This window comes from Malaclemys terrapin, chromosome 17 (assembly GCF_027887155.1).
Source record: "Malaclemys terrapin pileata isolate rMalTer1 chromosome 17, rMalTer1.hap1, whole genome shotgun sequence".
Lineage (NCBI taxonomy): Eukaryota > Metazoa > Chordata > Testudines > Emydidae > Malaclemys > Malaclemys terrapin.
The window spans coordinates 12,306,023-12,326,438 of record NC_071521.1 but is presented as its reverse complement, the minus strand read 5'-3'; the positions used below and the strand labels follow the sequence as shown (position 1 = coordinate 12,326,438).

At 47.1% G+C, this 20,416-nt stretch overlaps 2 protein-coding genes across 2 annotated transcripts in view; one reads left to right on the top strand and one right to left on the bottom strand.

Annotated features, from left to right (window-relative positions):
• The window catches only part of ASB6 (ankyrin repeat and SOCS box containing 6), a 61,055-nt gene extending 53,534 nt beyond the window's left edge, over positions 1-7,521 (bottom strand). The window contains exons 1-2 of the mRNA XM_054007826.1: positions 7,496-7,521; positions 6,139-6,187 (exon numbers count right to left, since the gene is read on the bottom strand). The gene's annotated coding sequence lies outside the window, so the exon portion shown is untranslated. The remainder of the gene's footprint in view (positions 1-6,138; positions 6,188-7,495) is intronic.
• The window catches only part of PRRX2 (paired related homeobox 2), a 70,152-nt gene that overhangs the window by 22,543 nt on the left and 27,193 nt on the right, over positions 1-20,416 (top strand). The gene's annotated exons all lie outside the window — the stretch shown is intronic.

Sequence of the window (20,416 nt, the reverse complement as noted above, 5' to 3'; positions counted from 1 at the left end):
CCTTTCCAGCATATGTTCCCGGAGCCAGAGGAGGCCATTTCTGCCCTTGCTTACAGACCAATGCAACTCCACTGAATTTATAGCATTCTTTCTTTATATACCAAATGGGCCCGATCCACATTATGCAACAATGAAAAGCAATGTCATTAAATGCTAGACATTTTAAACTCAAAGGGAGGGGGAGCTGCTTTGCATGGGTACCCATCGCGCATAACACCTCCGCAGAGAGATGGAGCTCTCCTTGAGCAAATATTAAGGCAAGCAGAGCAGACAAGTCCTACATGTTCTATGTCTCATCCAAAAGACCGTGACGCAGTTCGCTGCATACTTAGCTGAGCCAGCCCTGCAGGGACCCAGTTCACAGTTCCAAGGAGTCCAGGATGTTCTAAACCAGCAGTGACATAAACCACTGGATGAGACAGTGTGGTCTACTGGTTAGAACAGAGGGCTGGGAGCCTGGAGAGGGAAGGTTCTTTTCTCACTAACTGGGGCAATTCGCTTAGGATTTCTCTATGCAAAGTTGCATCCCTTTAACATAAATCGGTTTTAAAAATATTTAATTAAACTGGTGCAACCCTCTGTGTGGACACACTTAGATCAGCTTAAAACGGGGTACATTGGTTTACTTTGTGCCTGGAAATTTCCTGGTGCAAGCTAAACCAATATAAGCCAGGTTTAAATCCATTTAAGAGTGTCCCATCAGCAAAGTTGCACTGGTTTAATTGAATTTTAAATCAGGCCTTTAGTTAAACTGGTGCAACTCTGTGTGTAGACTAGGCCTGTTGTGGCCTGATCTAAAAGTTATCAAAGTCCCTGGGAAAACTCCCACTGGCTTCAGTGGCCTTTGGATTGGGCCCTTAATCTCAGCCTCTACTATCCCACACTGAGCCCCTTGGATGATGGTGCAATGATCATACAAAACGTTATGAAATGGCCCGCGGCCACAAGCTAGACATGGGATGTTCCTAGAGGAGGTGGATAAAGTCAGAAAACTGTTTTTAAAAAGCCCAGTGCCAAGTGGAGCAGTTCTACCTTCCTCCCTATGCATTTGGTGGGCTCTCTCCTAGTCAAACCATTGACATTTACAGCATCCCGTTGTCCAGGGGAGGTTCCTTGCCTTCCCCTCCCCTGGACATATTCATTTTGCACCACTGGGAGAATACTCCTCTTCCCTCCTCTGGCTGTAGAAACCATGCAGACCCTCCGCTGCTTGAAAACCAGACCTTTGATTCTCGGTAAACCTCCTGCAAGCGGAGGAGAGGGGAAATGGCACTGAACCCAGGAGCCAGGGAAAACAGAGCCTGGCCTATAAGAACAAAACCATAAGGCACGATCAGGGGGTTTCTTGGTAGGAGAGTGTGCTGCAAACTTTGCTCAACTGGGGCCCGATCCAAAGCCTACTGAAGTCAATGGAAAGATTTCCACTGACGTCAATACTCTTTGCATTAGGCCATATTCGGAAGGTCTGAAGCTGGGGTCAATATGGGACCGGATCTCTCTCTTTCTCTCTTGCTGTAATGTGACTGTAAAACACACAGAGGGGGCTGATAGAAAACAGATTTCCAGCGGATTAAAGCTATGATCACGCATTGATCGTATTTTAGTTGTCAATTGCATTGCCATGGAGAAAAGAAAAAGTGCTTTATAAACAGACAAATGGAAGGAGGAGAAGGAAGCAAGAAATATTAATTCCTCTGGCTCATTGGCTTCCTAGTTTCCAAGGTTCTGGAGGGAAGAGAGCAAGTTTTGTTCTGGGAAAAATAAACGAGAAAAAATGTTTCCACGTTTTTTTTCTCTACTGCATGGCGGCTAGAAATTCCTGCTTCTCTCCCACCATATTTTCTCTTATTTGCGTCATTCAAGGTCTCACATCTACGCGGCTGATTTGGGAGCCAGATTGGTTGTTGCTGTTATTTTGCAGACAGGCTAAATATAAACTTATATACAAAACTCACAACTTCAGCTGTGTATTTGTGTGTCAAAGTCTCGGCTTTCACCCTCACCAGTATGCAGCAGAGGTGGGACAGCGTTTGTGTATCTAGAAACACACAAATACCCAGGCTGATGGAAATGTTTGTTTTTTACCAGGGACAATGATTGGGAAGGGAGATGTTTAACAAAACACACACACACACACAATAATACAAGACACAACATAAAGGGAATCATTTCTTTTCACTTGAGTCTTAATAAATTCCCACTCTATAGAATTCCAGAACCAAAATGTTTTCAACCTAAGCAGATCTGGCTCCAATAACAAATAAATAAATAAATATAACCCACCCTACTGTTCAGCCTTATTAGTGCAGATGTGGCTTGTAACTAAAATCTAGCTGGACCTGTGTATCTTATATGTATGTGGAGCTGAAAGGGAGTTTGCTGCCCTAGTGGTATTTAGAGAGTTTGATTCTCAGACATATGAGCTGTGTGGCACCCACTCTAATCGCTGGGCAGGAACAGACACACACGCTGCTCTGTTCTTGTTGTGCCCCTTAATGTAATCATGTTGGCAAGAGGAATGGGGTCAGGTGTTTTGCAGCGTATGGCCTGGTTTATCAGCGAAGGGGCCCACGAATAGGACTGGGCACCAGAATCAGCATCCTTGATGCTTTCGAAATAAACTCCCCATTAATGTTTTGAGGGCGGGCTATTCCAAAGGGCTTAAATCAAGAGCGGTGGGGTGATGGTGGGGGGACGTTAAACAATCATTTTCCTACAGTAATTGGTTCTATTTATTTTACGCTAAAAACAGATCCGAGGTTTTTTGTTTGTTTAAATGAGCCAAACGAAAATTTGCTGGAAAACCCAAGCTCGTGAAGGGGGGGGGGAGGGGAGGGGTTAGTGTCAAAAAGAAAACAGGACCAAACGGGTTGGTTTCCCCCCCCCCCATCCAGTCCATCAGGCAGGAAGCTGTTTTAATTGGACATTTTTGTGGAGACTGATTTCTCTCTCTCACCCCTAACCCCCCCCCCCAACTCTTCCTAGAGACAAATTCATTCTTGCTATAGTGAAAAAAAAGTTCTCTTAGCAAATCTCGGTCTCTGTTACCAGGTTATTTCTTGCAATGAAACCTTTCAGGGCATATAGTAAATCGCCCCTCTGCTCTAAAGAGACCCCAGCGAGTTCAGCCTTGTCCTTTTACTGCTCAGATTTCGTGGTGTTTGCCCCGCAGATAAATATTTTTTCCCTCATGAAGCATCACCCCCCCTTTGCTTTCTGTATGTGGCCCCGCACACAGCCCGGCGTTGAGCTCCCACGGCACCCCCAGCGCAGGAATGATTTTGCCAACCCCTCCCGCTGGAATCGGGGGCAAGGGATGGGCCGACTTAGAGGGGCTGCACGTGTGTTGGCGGGAGGGGTCGAGGCAGCCCCGGGGAGGAAAGACCCTCTCCCCCCCATCCCCGCCGATCTCCCAGGACCCAAGAGCGGAGGAGAAAAGCGCCCAGGAAGGCGTCTCCTGGGCAGACCCCGCTGATCTCCTACCGCCCCGGGGCAGTCGCTGCTGGCGCGGCGGATCCCCGGGGCAGCCGCTGGTTCTCGCCGGGCAGGTGAACGTAGGTCAGTGGTCCGGGCTCCTCATCTGCGGGCCGAGCCGCGTCTCGGCTCTGTCCTTCCCCTCGGGCTTTGCAGCATCCCCGGGAGCAGGGCTCTGGGGTACCCGGCTCCCCCGCCAGCGGACCCGGGACCCTAGTGGTGCAAAGGCTCCCCCAGCCAGCCCCGCCCTTAAGGGCCAAGCAGCCCGCCCTTCATTAGTGATAATTAGCGGCACGTTTCCATCGCCCCCACAGAGGCGTTTTCTCCCCCCTTCCCTTCTCCATCCCACCGCAGTGTGAACGGGACTGAGACCGGAGTGACAGGCTGAGCCCAGGGGACAGGATTCCTACAGAGCGACTCGCCACTTACATTTTAATTTTAAATCACTTTTCGGGGGGTGAGGGTTGGGTCAATCACCGCTCCCTCCCCCTAAACCTCGCGGTGTCTCGCTAAAACGGGACCCAGAAGGAAATGCGAGCGGCTCGGTGGATCGGATCACGTCGATCTTCCCCGGCGCTGTTCGTGTGGGGAGCGGGTCTGATTCACGGGGAAAATGTGAAATTTAAACCCTCGGCAGCCCAGAGGGGCGCATTACACCGACTCAGCGTTTTCAGGGAGACGCGGCGTGTGCCTCGAGAACGCCAGTTGTTGAAATGATTGAATCATGGTTCGAAATCTTCCCCGCCCGGAGTGATATTGACACGAGTTGTGTTATTCCATCAGTGCTAAAGCGGTCTGGAGGGGGCTGTGTGTAAGGGAAGGGTCCTCCAGCCCTCACTTAGTGCCCTAAAAATATGATCAAATGGATTTCACCACCTAATCCTAGCCCTAAACTTCAGAAGGAAAGTCTGGACCCTGTACAACTTTTATTCAATACCTTCGCCTTTTCACAGAGCGCTTAGTAGAAAGACTCCTTTTATAGCTTCTGTACTGGAGTATCACAGACCTCCGTGTGTGTATTTGGAGCTAGGCATATTCACACACATTTCTGTGTAGACAATGTACATGTAATTTGATCTTGGAGTGTCCCACACCTGCATGTATACCTTTAGAGTGTGCATATTCCACAGCTGTGGATAAATACATGTACATAAATATGAATTGTACATTATATATTAATTGATCATATAGCTGTAAATCCATTCTATTTGTATTTATTTTGTAATCCTTTACTCTATTTTTTGTCAAGCATTTAGACTTTGGTAGATAAGCACTCTATAAATAATAATTATTATATATAATCAAGCTTTAGTTAACAGCTTTACATAAATTGCTACTAGCTATGAAGAGCTGGCATTGCCTGCTAAGACGAATGTCTGGCAAATGAAACAAACCAGGCCCTTCAAAGTTTTAACAACAAATATTAGAGGATTGAATTGGCAGCTGATTAAATCCTAACATTTATCTCCTAGAGACTGACTAGACTGGGAGTTGAGGTCACAAGTAAATGGAATCGGATGATCTGAATCTAGTACTCAGTGGTTCAGATTTGACATCCCCAGATCTCCATAATTTTACATGGTCGACAATCTCTTAAGAATAGAATAGCTGCGTATCAGGACTGAGATACATTAGCAGAGCAAGGACAGTTACACCAGTGCAAACCCAGAGTAACAACACGGACTTCAGGGGCGTTATTCCTGGGTCGCGCTTAATCAGAATCTGGCCCATTGTATTGAAGCACAAAATACTATTGCTAACTGCATTGACATAATGGTTTCCTAGGGGCAGTGATTAAAACCCTCCCCAGGCAATGTTTTCCCATTATAGTTCTGAACTCCAGCCAATATTTTATGCCTTTATACCATCTACACACTACAATGCATCCTTAAACTTGGTGTACTGTAGTAGTCCTTCACCAGCCTTGAAAGCTGTAAATAATTGAGTTGAAAGGGCTAGGTTTGAAGTGGAACTGGGTTTAGTTAACTTCCTGTGGTTAAGCCCCCAGACTGGTTTACACAGGCAATGTTTGGACTTACAAGGGCCAGCACTCCCCCTCCCCTGTGGAGTTTAACAGCCTGCAGCATAAACTCCAATAACACAGCCCACAGATGGAACAAGTTAACCAGGAAGGAGAAATAAGGCATGGAACTGCATCATTTAGGGCAGGACAGAAATAGAGGCTAAAGGCATCCCAAATACTTAAAGTCTGCAGTGGAAGAGGAGCAAATGGTGAACAGTTTGTCTTTGGGATGGGCAATAGGATAGGCTGTGCATTCTACAGAGAGGTGATCAGTTATGTTGAATGGGCAGGGGGAAAGAGAACGCACTTCCTCTTACTCCCTCCCCTATATAGACATCTTAGCTCCGAACACCAATGAACTAATGTTTGCTTCCTTTCAAGTTTCCCTCTGGCTAATCTGGTCCATTCTGCAGCTTAGTGATTGTGGTTTTGCTGTTCTTTAGACCCAAGTTTCTGTTTTGGAGACTGATATTGTTCCTGGCTGCAGTATGGAAAGGAGGTGTGGGAGAAATGGAGATAAATTACAAAGCCAAGACAAGGGGATAATTTATCAGTAGCCTTAGTTATAACAAGAGATTTTTTTAAAGGAGTAGAATGGAAGGGGTTCCAGAGGAAACTGACGGTTTATGCTAGAGACTTACTTTGTATGAAAATCAGTTGGTCTCAGTAGGACAATTTATAGCATTATTCCTAGAACGAGAAATCGAAAGTTTTGGTTTAGAGGAAGTGTAGCCCTAGTTTTCCAAAAGTGATTAGTGAGTTTGGAGGGACAAATTGGACACCTTAAAGGGTCCTGATCATTAAAAGGAGCCAAGCACCCGCTATTTAAAAAACAGGACATTTTAACATGTCGTAAAAAAATCACTAGTTACTTTTAAAAATCTTGGTCCTAAACTTTTGAAGAAACCATATGAGTAACAGAATCCCCAGTTCAGTGCATCTGACGTTGTGTGGTAGGGGACTTGTGTTGGCTGTCTGTAATTTATTATGCAAAATAAGGCTCTGCTAGATAAGAAGTCTGATTATACAGTGGCTTTTAATGTTCACTGATCACAGTGCCTTTTCATATGAAAAATTCAGTTCTTTCACTCCCTAACGGAGGCAACAGATTGTCTTTTCAAACTTTACACAGTACAATCCTCTAACCCGCCGTCATGCAACACATTTGCCACCAAATCAACAATTATGGGGCAGACCTCAGAAAGGAGGAGCCAGGAGGTGAACTCTACCTCTTAGTTCTTCATCCCCCTTCTCCTCTTATGGGTGTTATGACTAGTTCTTTGCTAGTTTCCTTACTCCAGTCAACGCTTAACCACTATAACAAGTCACTTAGCGCCCCTGGAAGGTCTTATGAGCTATCTTAAGTAGAGACCTGAGGTTTATATCCAGCATTCAGACCCAGAGAGTGAGGCCTTAAGTCCTAGCCTATAAGAGGAGTGTTGTGACTTCTATGAGCTTGATTTCTTTAAGAGGAAAAAAATAGGGGGAAATATATTCCTAGAGCATTGGAAGATACTGGGGTGTAAGAAAAGGATGGGACACATGGAAATAAGTTCTGTGGCGCTTTGGAATGGCATACATGTCTAATTGTTTACATAATCCAAGGTACACCACACACTTACTACGATGCAGCGAAGTGAAAAGTGGTATCTTTCAGGGGCACTTCAACAGCTTCAGCAGCTCTTCAGATTTTATGTTCGTCTTATAAGTGAACAACAAGGGGAAATGTCCTTTCCCAGAAGCCCCTTCTTCCTTACTTGTTACAAGTGTAATATGACTGGCATGTCCCTTTTTTCATCTCCAGTCCTTGTAGTAGTGGACTTGAGAATCCAATACATCTTTTCCATCCCTACCTACTAGGACCCTAGATATAATGTTCATGATGTTTTTATTGGTACTAACGCTCTACACATTACCTTCACGAAAGAATACATTTATAGAAAATAAATGTATTTTAAACTTTGGGGGAGGAGAAAAATCAGTTCTGCTTTCACTTACCTAAGATATTAACTCGGGATTCCTTGTTTCCCTTGTAGTATCACAGACATTCACAAAACACATCCCTGATACTCATCTAGGTATCATCAAACACCAAATCCTGAACGCTGTACTGGGCAAGTCTGTGAAGGAAGTGAATATATAAATATTAAATATATCGCTCTTTTACAAGCATATTTGCACCTTTGAAGTCTTACTTTATATTATTGTTAATAGTCTGGGACTTCTTTAGAGAAATAGTTTTGCAGATTTTGATCTTCAAACTTTAGTAAATTACTACAGGTACTCCTGCGGCCCGCTAGGGAAGTTGGGATGCTGGGCCCTAGGTTCACCTGGTGGCTGAACTTTATAGAAATGGAAAGCACCCAGCCCAAACCCCTGGATTCGGCTCCCACAGACTCTTTTCTCTCCAAACTTTGTGGAGTTCAAATCCAGATTTTGCAGCTGGCCCTTTTAGCTTTGCAATGGGCTGAGCCCCAACTGACCCCTCCCAAACATTAAATGAGCTGAATTTCAGAGTCTTGCCCATTCCTCAGAGAAAGGCCAGGGCAAGGAGGAGGAGGCAGGGACCTCTTTGATTCACACCCCTCTCACTCCGGAGGAGAGAGAGTTGCAAAGGCAGGCTCTGAACGGCTTTTTCAAGAGCTACCATGTTTCTGGGAAGCTCAAAGCCAGGGCCTTGTGAGAGGCAATGGATTAGCCCAGTTATTAAATGGGGAACCTGCAGCTACAATAAAGGCAAGGGGTGGGCAAGCCATAATCAATCTATCTAGGTATTTATACTGTCTAGGACCTTATGCACCCCCACCCTCTCTCCCATCGCCTCCAGTGCTTGGCAGGCATTTAACACAGAAGTAATCACTATGGTGTGGGAGCAGAGACTGACAGTTTGCAGCCCCCCAGTTAAGACACTACAGTACCGCTGTGCAGCAGAGAGGGGGGGTTAAACACAACAGCTGAATTTGGGGCAGTGAGTCCTACATAGGCCGAGGTGTGCCAGCCAAAGGCAGCTCTCTCTCTGCAGATGTTAATTCAGCAGGAAATTAACCAGTTGTTGGAGGCGCCCTGCTCTGGGGAAGGGTCTTGCGTGTGGACGCGGGTCTGAGCCGCTGGAGCAAAAAACCCACGTTGCCAAGGGCTGCTGATCCCTGGGGAGCCTGCCCTGAAGTCAATCCCCAAACCTGGGCATGGGCGACCGATCTCGTCCCTTCTGGTGCGCAGGGTGGGGCTCGCATTCCCCTGGAGACGGCGGGGCCTGGGCGATAACGCCCTTTGCCAGCCCCCCGAGAGAGCAGAGGCTGGTGCCGGTCCTGCAGAAAGCCCAGCCCGCCCTCCCCTTCGGAGCGCAGCTCATAAAGCAACTTTTCAGCTGCGGCTGCAGTGACAGATCGGGAAGAATTGCATGAGTCTATTAAAGGCTGTGTGTCTCGGAGTGAAGTCTGTGGCTAAGCCAGGCGCCAGGCGCTCACATTGAACCAGATGTGGAGAGGCGCCATCCCTTCCAGCCACTGAATCCGAGAGGCTGCAGCCCTCACACGCAAGGAAACTGGCGCGCACATGGCAGGGGAGCCAGGGGATTGCTCCGGCGAGCACATGGCGCGGGGCTGCAGCCAGAGGACGCGCAACCCTCCTGGCAAACGGGGAGCTGCCGGGGGCACGGGGAGGGGGGCGCATGCGAGATGCGAGCGATTGCATGGCCCTAGCGAGCCAGGCTGCACCCGCCGGGCTGGCTAGTGGGGTATCAAAGCACTGCGCGCGCAGCCCTGCTCCTCTCCGGTCTGCCGCGCCGTGCACGGCGTGGCAAAAGGGGGTCCTGCGGTAGGCGCTGCGCCGCCTTCCCTCACCCGAGCCCCGCCGGGCATTGCTCAGGACACTGCCCCCCTCTGCCACACAGCATCCGCACGCCCGCCCAGGCTCCGAGACTCCTCCTGCCAGCCCTGCGGCGAGCCACGCCGTGACCTGGTGCAGACGGGGGCGGGAGGTGCCCTGGGACCAAGGCGGGCCGCGTGGGGTTTGCTGCGCACGGGACTGGGGCTGCCCCGTGCACACAGAGCCGCGCGCACCCTGCAAAACAAGGGCGAGGCACCCCGCTGTGCGGAGAGCAGCTCCCCGGAGAACAAAACCAACCCACCTGCTTGGGACGCTGCACGAGGCAAGCGGCTTGGCCCGACTAGCGGTCAATAAGCCGGGCGAATTTAGTCCCTCACCCCACTCCCCCCTCATCACCCTGGCGGGCAGAATCGCCACGACCCCTGTTTTCCTTGCCCGAGCTGGAACACCTGGTCCCGCAGACCTGCTCCGGAAGCGTCCCTCCCTTACCCCCACCCTTTTATTTGTGGTGCAAACAACTGCAGTTGTGATCAGCCCGTTTGCGGAACCCAGCAGACTCTGTTCAATACCTGGCTCTCAGTCCCCTTAATACCGTTTTTATCCCTCCCAAAGAAAGAAAAGAACAAAATAAACCACCAGTGCTTTACTTGCAAGTGACGACTTGGTTTAATACGTAAGGAACTGCTCCAGAGAGAGGCAGAGGGGCTGTTTTCATTACTTGCAATAATTTAAAAAAATCAGGGACCAAGGGAGTAAAGGTAGATCGTTTATAACACACTAGGTTCACTAGGAAGTAGTCCGATCCTTAACTGCTTTGCTACTTAGTTCTTTGCAAGCTAAGGATCTTTGTCCAGTTCTTTAAAAAAAAAAAACTTGGGAGGGTCTTGGAATGGATGATTGCCTCTCCATCTAGGTAGAGAGAAGGCGCTGCATTGGGTTGCTTCTATTTTACTTTTATTTTCCCGTTTATTTAGCAACCAGATTGTTCAACAAATCAACTGCAAGCTTTTCAGGTGTTTTAATTGGTATTAAATCTGCAAAAGGTGGAGGAAGGCATCTTCCAATTCTCTTTTTATAGTTCCTTCTGTTTAAAAATAGACAGTACCCTCCAGAACAGCTCCAAAATACACCTACAACTCACAATAAAAAAAAATAAAAAATAGCCTTGGGGTCATAACTGTAGAGTTGTGTATTTATGGCTGGGCCCTAATAGATCTTAGTCCATTAAATGTCAATAAGCAACATGTAGGCATCATGTGTTATAAATTAGTTTAAAATGACTTGAGCATTGATTTTAAATAGGCAATTAAGACCATGTTAAGTACACCAACTTTCCTTACAAGCCTTATTAATAACACCTCAGATTATTAAAAATACAGGAATTAGATAACATGGTCTCTCTCAGATCTTGGGAACAACACAGCTAACAATATATTTGTTGCCCTTTATGTTCTTTGTTTGCATTTTCTGCACTTCCTTCACATAATCAATTTCACCTTGGTTTCTAGTGATTTTGTTTCTGGTTCTTTATGGGTTAGCTCATGTCCAAATTTTGGGATTGTAAATACTGCAGGAAAATTTTTTAATTAAAAAAAATGGTATCCATGTAAATGGAAAGACACTGAACCATTTATATGAGGTTTAGGGGACTTATAAAACATAAAACAAATGTTGAAATTAACCTACCGGACAATGTCCTTTTAATGAAGCAAATAACCACTAAATGTGGTCCATTTAGTGAACATTTTTTGACAAGCTTTTTGCCCTTGTCATTTTATTTATTTGTTTGTTTTTAGAAAAAGCGGCTCATTTACAGATCTGGGGCCTATTCCCGCCAATCCTGACTCACACAAATAGCCCTGACAAACACAATCCAGTTCAAGTCAATGGGGCTATACACATAAACAAAGCTGCTGCACACTCAGGTCATAATCCTGCATTCCACAGGTTTACGAAGTTACAACCCTCGGGGCCCAATCCTGCACAGTGCTGAAGGCACCTCCTGTAAGATGCAGATGGGCGCCGATCTGCATCTTTAGGCTCCTAAATACCATTGAAAATCTGGCTCCAAGCCCCCTCTGCTCCTGCAAAATGTGCTTATGTCAATTGCATTGTTGGCTCAGGGAGGAGATGGCAAGGGAGAGGACGCAAATGTAACCTCAGTTATCTACCACAGTTATCAAAGCTAGCCTAGGGAATCAAAACCAGGTTGTTGATTAAATTCAACCCTCATTAGACAACTTGTCCCAAGGGTGAAAAATGTTTTAAAATGCTTTGCCTATTTCAGGTAAGGCCCAGCCCCCAACCCTTTTCCTGTGGGGCTACATGCAAAGAGCTTTGGCTCCCTCTCAGTTGCACTCTGACAGTCTGAATGGACACGAACGAAAATTGATACTCCGATAAATGTTTTCATATGGGGCACATCAGAGGAAGGAGGTCACCTTGTGTTTACTTTGTCAGTGGTTTTTCCCTTGCAAGGTTTGGTACTTTGGCCTCTTACATTTTTCCCTTTGGAGGAAAAAAAAAAAGAAGAAGAAAGAGAAATTGTAACAATTATCCCAGTTTGATATTAAAAAGCCCTCTTCCATTTGTGTAGGTTATATAAACTGATATGGAATACTGGCTGCATGTCCTGGCTGAATGGCTTTTTCTTGGGACCCAGGGATTTCTGTTATACCATGTGTATATAAAGGAGGAATGTTTCTGGTAAGCATGTACAGCAAAAAGCTATTTATTTAAATTAACAAAATATAAGTTGAACACTGATTCTGGGAATAAAACATTCAAGGCTTTGGGACCTTGGTAGTACAGTGGGAGAGAGAATTATCACATTCCTTAATGCCTTTCTCTCTGGAAAGCCAGGTTCAAAGGTGAACGAGGTCACCAAACATAAATAAAATATAGTTGGGAGTCTCCAGTGGATCTTTGGTCTCCTCTGCACACATGGCCGTCTCCCAGGCCTGGCTGAGCAGAAGGTGCTGCAAGTAGCAAAGTAGTGAATAATGGGATGAGGTGACGGAGCAGCAATGTCCTGCTAATCCAATGTGCTCTGCACATCTGGGTTTGAATCCCACCTTTGGTGAATCTGGTTCTCAGATAAGATGATCTCATGGTCCCTTCTGGCCTTTTGAAGTCAAGGTGAATTGGCAGAGGTGTGAGGAGGAGCGGGTCTGGAATCGCAGAGGACATTGCAGGTCAGGTCTCAGGGGCTTTGGTAGAGTCGTGTCTAGTGGAAATTTGCCTACACTGCTTGTGGCTTTAACCAGCGTTCCCAGCCCTTCTCTTTCCTGGAGCACCGTGTTCCCTCTCTGTTGTCCTGGGAAACCACAAGTGACTCCTAAGCATCTCTGCAAGTGGTGGATAGGCAGTAACTAAGCACAGACACTCAAGTGCACCCTCTGGGAGCCACAGTGGCCTTACAATCACTCCTCTTAGGAGTCCCAGGAACGTAGGCTAGAACAGATGACGCCTTAGAGGGAAAGCCAGTCTCATGATGCATAGTCCCCAAGGCAGAGCTCTAGCTCTGTCCTTCGATCGTATGGATAAGACACGTGAGCTGGCTCAATCCTAGGCCCCTTCCCGCTGTTCTCATAGGTCATTCTTGCCTTGTCTCACCTTCCCGAAGGTAAATCAGGGGCCGTGCAAGGCTAATGCTCTGCTCTGAACTTCGGAAGGGAGAGCCAGCCGACTCTTGCTACTTCAGAATCTATTCTGAGAGCCCCTCGCTGTCTTTCCAGTTCCAGGGGTGGGCTAAGCTGACTCAGGGGCGAGGAGGTCAGAAACACCAGAGCCCATCGCAATGTTGGGATCATCTAGTCCTCTGCCCGCATTTTGCGTGCCCATGAGTTGCTTGGACTGCACTGCAGGCGGTTGGGCTTCCTAAGGGCTTCCCTGTCCACCACCACCGCAACGTCACAGCATCTCTTACTGCTCAGCTGTTTGCTCACCTGTTGCCTCAGGCAGTGTGACGAGCGGGCCAGAGTCACTCACAGGGCCAGCTGCCTCGGCCCACAGGAGCCAGCCAGACTGAAGCCAGCCACCCAGTTTCTGTTTCATCTTCTGCCAGACGCCACACAGCCTGGGGCACATCACGTGTCCTGGTGAGGTAGGAGTGGGTGAGAAGGGCAGAGGCACATTCACTCTTGTCCCCTGCCCTCCCCACAGCATCTATGTCCATCCCTGACCTTGCCCCATGGCTGTGTCTACGTTGGCACTCTCTGGGAAATCTCACCACTATGCTAGCACCAGTGCAATTGATGTAGACCAGCCATTCTCACTGGCATGTCAGCTGGACCTGCTCGGTGCCTGAGAGAGTGGCCAATGGTTGTAGAGGGAGTCTGTGTCAATTCCTGGCTCCCAGTCCTCTGCTCATACCTCTAGGCAACACCTCTGGTGGTGGAGTTTCCATCACTGGCCGTTTTAAAATGAAGAGTGGATGTTTTTTCTAAAAGAACTGCTCTAGTTCACACAGGAATTATTGGGAGGAAGTCCTATGGACTGAATTACGCAGGAGGTCAGACTAGATTATCATAAGGGTCCCTCCTGGCCTTGGAATCTGTGAATCCAATCTCTCTCCATTGTAGATTTATAAATATCCTGGGAGAAATTCTGCTCCTATTGACCTCAATGGCAAAACTCCCATTGACTTGAATGGGGCCAGGATTTCCCTTGCATTGAAGGGGCATGTGGCTTCAGGGGGAACGGTGATATAAACCCCCGTGAACCCCTGATGTTTGGGGTGGGTCTGAAAAATAATACGATTCCTGTTTCCTTTCCCTGCCCCCATTTGATATAATCCGATGCTCTCCCAGTTTGCAGCAAGCACCAGTGGGTGTGCTGGAGGTCTGTTTTCCAAACACCTGCCCACTAAAGTGCTGTTTCCCCCTGTAACCACTGTCTTCCTTTTGTGGATTCCTTATCGTAAGCTAAACAAGGCTTTGGTTTAACCTAGAAACAGTTAAAGGGGCTGGGTTTTGAAGAGATACGAGCCACTTATTAAAATGAATGTTTTACAATAAATTTGGCAAGAGGCCACCGACCTCAAATGAAAACCAGATTGAAGGACAGCGACTCCGTGCGCAGAGCCAGGGTTTCCAGAATGCGTGTTTGCACCCGCCGAGTTGTCCTCACAGACTGTGCGGGCCGGAGACTCCCAGGCGCTGGCCCTTCCCCTGTGATCTTCTCTACGTCACCAGCCAAGATTTTCAAAAGCGAGTTCAGGCGCCTCCACTTTGGGGGGGGGGGCTTGAGTTGAGACACCCAAAAGGGGCCTGAGTCACAGAGGGTGGGTGCTCAGGACGTTCTGAACATCAGGGGCCTTTAAGGCGTCTCAGGTTGCACACCAAAAATCCCTGAAGATCTTGGCCTTTAACCAGAAAAGCAGGGTCACGGTGCCAGGCAGTGAGGCTCAGGCTATGCATACTGCAGGGGCAGTAAGGGACTACAGGGAACTATCCTAATAGAGGGGAGTATATGTTAGTACCTGGATGGCAGTTTGTCCTTGGCAGTCTCCCTAATGCAATTAGGTCAAACACTGCTTTAACCTGGAGGGGCAGTGTTGGATTTCAGTGCCAGATGCCCTTCTGAACTGGTTTGCTGTGAGCTTCTCCCTATAATGCCTATTAAATTTCAAGAGACCATGCTTTTGGGAGGGGTGGGAGCACTGTGCCAGGGGCCCCTGGATGGAAGCCAGGGCTTTGCATAATAGTCTTTCTATGCCACGCATACTGGATTTATTTTTGGTATGCAAAATCTCTGCCAACTATTGACATCCTACTGGGGTGAGGGACCCACCGATCTCTAGCCTGTCAATAGCAATGTGTTCTGGGGTATTGCTTGTCTATTCAAATTTGAAACAAGAAGAAGTTAAATACTAAAAGTAACATTAAAACATACTATAGCTGATGGCAGTGTGGCCTACTGGATAGAGCAGCAGACTGGGACTCAGGAGAGCTGGATTCTAGTCCCAGCTCTGCCATTGAATTGTATGACACATAGGTCAACAGGTTCAAACCAGGGCACTTGGCATTAGGCACCTAGATTTAGGTCTCAGTCCTGCAATGACCTAAGTGTGAGCAGATCCTGGCACCCATGGGGTGCTCCATTGCAGTCAGTGGGTGCAGAATTCGTCCTTCATGGAGCTCATGGCAGTTTGGAGGTGTTGGCCAAGATCTACAAAGGGATTTAGGCTCCTCAAGCATTGAAATCAATGCGAGTTAGGCACCAAAATCAAGCACCTGGGCCTTCAGTTACCTACATTTAATTAAAAAGAACAGGAGTACTTTTGGCACCTTAGAGACTAACAAATTTATTAGAGCATAAGCTTTCGTGGACTACAGCCCACTTCTTCGGATGCGGGGCTATGGGTGGTTGGCCCCTTTAAAAGTCAGACTACTTAGTTAAGGGCCTCAATATGGACTGGGGGAGAGGGGAGCATAAATGTAGACACCTGAGTTTGTAAATGTTGCCATTGACCAGTGTCTCAGTTTCTCCAGTAAGTACATGTCTTAGCCACTTACAGAAAAGAGCTTCCCAGTAAAATAACCGAGAGATTTCAGTGGAGCATGTCCGCAAAACAGCAAAGGCTTCCATTTTCAGTGATTCAGCGGGGAGACCCTTATTAACAGTAATTAACGCCTCTGTTCACTCCCCACACACCACAGGTCACCCCTCATGTCAGGGGATCACGAGAAGGATGTTAGTGCCTCTGCAGTTTTTAGGGAGACCCGTAAGATCACAGGCCAGGCTACAGTGGCCGAGCTCTGAAGCATCTATGCCAACAATAGGATGACAAGGGCAGACTTTGGCTGTGATCCTACATGCACCTGGATTCTGTACGGGTGGGAATGTTGTCAAGAGTGAAAGCAGGCCGACTGGGTCCTATTCCCACTTTGCTCCTTGTCTTATTAGGCAAGTCACTTCTCTGTCCCTTGATCTCTCCACCTGTGAAGTGGGGACAATAACACAACGCCCAGAGCTGCGGGGCTAATAGAATGCAGAGAGGTTGAGCTGTAAAATGTCTTGAGATCCTTGAATAGTAGCTGCAGGGGAAGTACAACGTACCATGATTATGTACACACACGCACAGGGCGGCGGTGATAGCATAGGCTCTGAGACAGAGCTGCAACCAGGCCTCCTTTATTAAGAGTCGGAATCGATCATACTTACTCACAGCAGAAGCCATTCCCACATCTGTTAACTATCACCGGCGTTGTCATTCTCTCGCTCAGCTATTTTTTCCCCTTACTAATTTTAAAACTTAAGAAGCAAGACATAACGTACCGCATAAAACGTGTTAGCAAGACAAGGAGACTAAATTAGTCCCAGGTGGGTCAGCGTGGGCCTGTTTCCAGGGGCCCAGTTGTAACAGCAAGGCATCCCTGTAAGTAACGCACCGAGCTGACAGGGTGCAGGAGAGACCAAGAGTCGGTTCCCTTCCATGAGATTGTCTCCTGGCCCGGAGACTAAGGAGAAACCCGTCAGCAAGTTGCTCTGCACCCTGTGAGGGTTCATTTTAGAAGGGATGGTGGAGTCCCTTTTGGTGGTCCAGTGTGCTTTGCAGCAGGGGCTGGCAGTTACTCTGAACAACTAAACTGAAGTTCCGACCACATCCACCCACCTTTTTGTACTTGGACTGATCCGTCCTTTCACACTGTCCCTCAGTGCCTTGGTCAAGGTGACAGTGGCCAGCACCGTCCTACCGAAAAGGAGGCTCCTTTCAGAGGACTTGTTCCAGTTTGGTCAGCAACAGGCAGTAGCTGTTTTGGTTTTTTTGATTAATCTTCCTTCTCCAGCAAGAAGAGCTAAAAGGGGCACAACGGTCTAGTGAATATAGGAGGGGTCCAGAGAGCTGGATTTTCTTTCAAGCTCTATCACTGACTTCCTCCTTGACCATGGGCAAGTCATAGAATCATAGGACTGGAAGGGACCTCGAGAGGTCACCTAGTCCAGGCCACTGCACTGATGGCAGGCCTAAGTATTATCTAGACCATCCCTGACAGGTGATTGTCTAACCTGATCTAACAAATTTCCATGATGGAGATTCCACAATCTTCCTGGGCAATTTATTCCAGTGCTTAACCACCCTGACAGTTAGGAAGTTTTTCCAAATGTTCAACCTAAACCGCCTTTGCTGCAATGTAGGCCATTGCTTCTTGCCCTATCCTCAGAGGTTAAGGAGAATAATTTTTCTCCTTCCCCTTGTAATGACCTTTGATATATTTGAAAACTGTTATCATGTCCCCCCCCAGTCTTCTCTTCTCCAGACTAAACAAACCCAGTTTTTTCAATCTTCCCTTGTAGGTTGTGGTTTCTAGATCTTTAATCATTTTTGTTGCTCTTCTCTGGACTTTCTCCAATTTGTCCACATCTTTCCTGAAATGTGGCGCCCAGAACTGGACACAAGACTCCTGTTGAGGCCTAGTCAGCACAGAGCAGAGTGGAAGAATTACTTCTCATGTCTTGCTTCCAACACTCCTGCTAATACAGCCCAGAATGATGTTTGCTTTTTTTGCAATAGTGTTACACTGTTGGCTCACATTTAGCTTGTAATCCACTATGACCCCCAGATCCCTTTCTGCAGTACTCCTTCCAAGGCAGTCATTTCCCATTTTGCATTTGTGCAACTGATTGTTCCTTCCTAAGTGGAGTGCTTTGCCTTTGTCCTTATTGAATTTCATCCTATTTTCTTCAGACCATTTCTCCAGATCATTTTGAATTTTAATCCTATCCTCCAAAGCACTTACACTCCTTCCCAGCTTGGTATTGTCCGCAAACCTTATAAGTGCACTCTCTATGCCACTGTCTAAAGCATTGATGAAGATATTGAACAGAACCGGACCCAGAACTGATCCCTGCGGGACCCCACTCAATATGCCCTTCCAGCTCGACTGTGAACCACTGATAATGACTCTCTGGGAACGGTTTTCCAACCAGTTATGCACCCACCTTATAGTACCCTCCATCTAGATTGTATTTCTTTAGTTTGTTTATGAGAAGGTCATGCAAGACAGTATCAAAAGCCTTACTAAAGTCAAGATATACCACGTCTACCGCTTCCCCTCATCCACAAGGCTTGTTACCCTGACAAAGAAAGCTATTAGGTTGGTTTGACAGGATTCGTTCTTGACAAATCCATGCTGACTGTTATTTATCACCTCATTATCTTCTAGGTGTTTGCAAATTGATTGCTTAATTATTTGCTCCATGATCTTTCTGGGAACTGAAGTTAAGCTGATTGGTCTGTAATTCCCCTGGTTGTCCTTATTTCCCTTTTTATAGATAGGCACTAGATTTGCCCTTTTCCAGTCCTCTAGAATCTCTCCCATCTTCCATGACTTTTCGAAGACAATTGCTAATGGCTCCTCAGTCAGCTCTTTGATGTATTTCATCAGGCCCTGGTGACTTGAAGGCATCTAACTTGTCTAAATAATCTTTAACTTGTTCTTTCCCTCTTTTAGCCTCTGATCCTACCTCATTTTCACTGGCATTTACTGTGTTAGACGTCCAATCGCTACTAACCTTTTTGGTGAAAACTGAAACACAAAAGTCATTTAACACTTCTGCCATTTCTACATTTTCTGTTATTGTTTCCCCCCGCCCTTTGAGCAATGGGCCTACCCTGTCCTTGGTCTTCCTCTTGCTTCTAATGTATTTGTAGAAAGTTTTCTTGCTACCCTTTATGTCTCTACCTAGCTTAATCTTCTTTTGTGCCTTGGCATTTCTAATTTTGTCCCTACATACTTGTGAATCCTGGGGCTCATCAGAATGAACGGTCTGCCTCCCTCAGATGAGGGAGGGGGCCACAAGCCCAGGAATGAACTAAAGACAGAGGACAACAAATGAAAATACAGGGACAGGAGTGAAGGGCCTAGGTACAAAAAGATGGACTCAGAAGTGACCACAGAGCAGAGAACCCTAGACAAAGCCCTCTGCTCTGCAAAGGAGTCTCTGGTGGAATTAGCCAGCAGTCTGATGCCCTCTGTTTATTTGCAGAGCAAACAGCAGCCAGGAATGGCTTGCATATATCAGCCTGCCTTAGAGGGATTCACTCTGCGTGTCAGAGGCATTTGATCTCCATGGGCCATTCAGCTCTTGGCTTCTCTCTGGAGGCTGCCAAATAACGTCCGCTGCAGTCGTGAGTTAGTGAGATGCGAGACAGAACTCACCAGGCCATTCATGGAGGAGTTACGGATTGCTATCAGCCTGCACCCGGATTTGAACAGGTGACCTAGCGCTGAAAGGCCTTATAGCTCATTAACCTCGGTGAGCCTCCCAGGTTTCCCCTTTGTGAAATGGGGACGATACCTCCCAGTTTAAGTAGTTAACAGTTGGGAAATGCTTTGAAGATGAGGAGCACATTAAAATTGCTAAGCGCTGCTGGCATAACGCCACTGCATACAGGATTATTTATTATATATTTCTACTTCAGTAGTGTCTAGAGCCCCAACCAAGGCTTGTGTCGTTGCCTTGATTAGTTTATAGTCTAAATAAACAAGCCTTCCCCCACCCCTACCCCCACTCCTGTTTTACAGATGTGGAACTGAGACACTGCAAGCTTAAGTGACTTGCCAAAGTCACACACACAATGCGTAGCAAAGCCAAGAACGGCACACAGCTCTCCCACGTCCTAGGCCAGTGCCTTAACCGCAAGACCATCACTCCTCCCCTATAAAGAGCATCATAAAAGCACACAAATAACCCCCCAGCATTACAGTGCCATTAAGGTTCCCCGAATGAAGCACATTCAACCAGAAGAGCTAGAGTGAAGGTCTGCCTCTCTCCCACCCACATCCCTCCTTCCCTCTCTCCCATGTCACGCAATTCATTCACGAAGCTGTCGAGAAGAAAGAAATCTCCCCCCCCCCTCCCCCGGGTGAGCTAAGGACAGCTTGAATTTTGACTCTCCCTTCTTGTGTGGGTTAAAGCCAGATCCTCGGTGCAACTTTAACGTCATTTCTTTTGTGGTTTAATTTCCGCTGTAGCTCCATCTGCCTTAAAACTGTAGGAGCTTCGACACAATAGACCCAAGAGGCTGCTTTAGAGCCATCACAGTCTATTGTGCAAGTGTGTAATTACAGACTCTTTCGAATG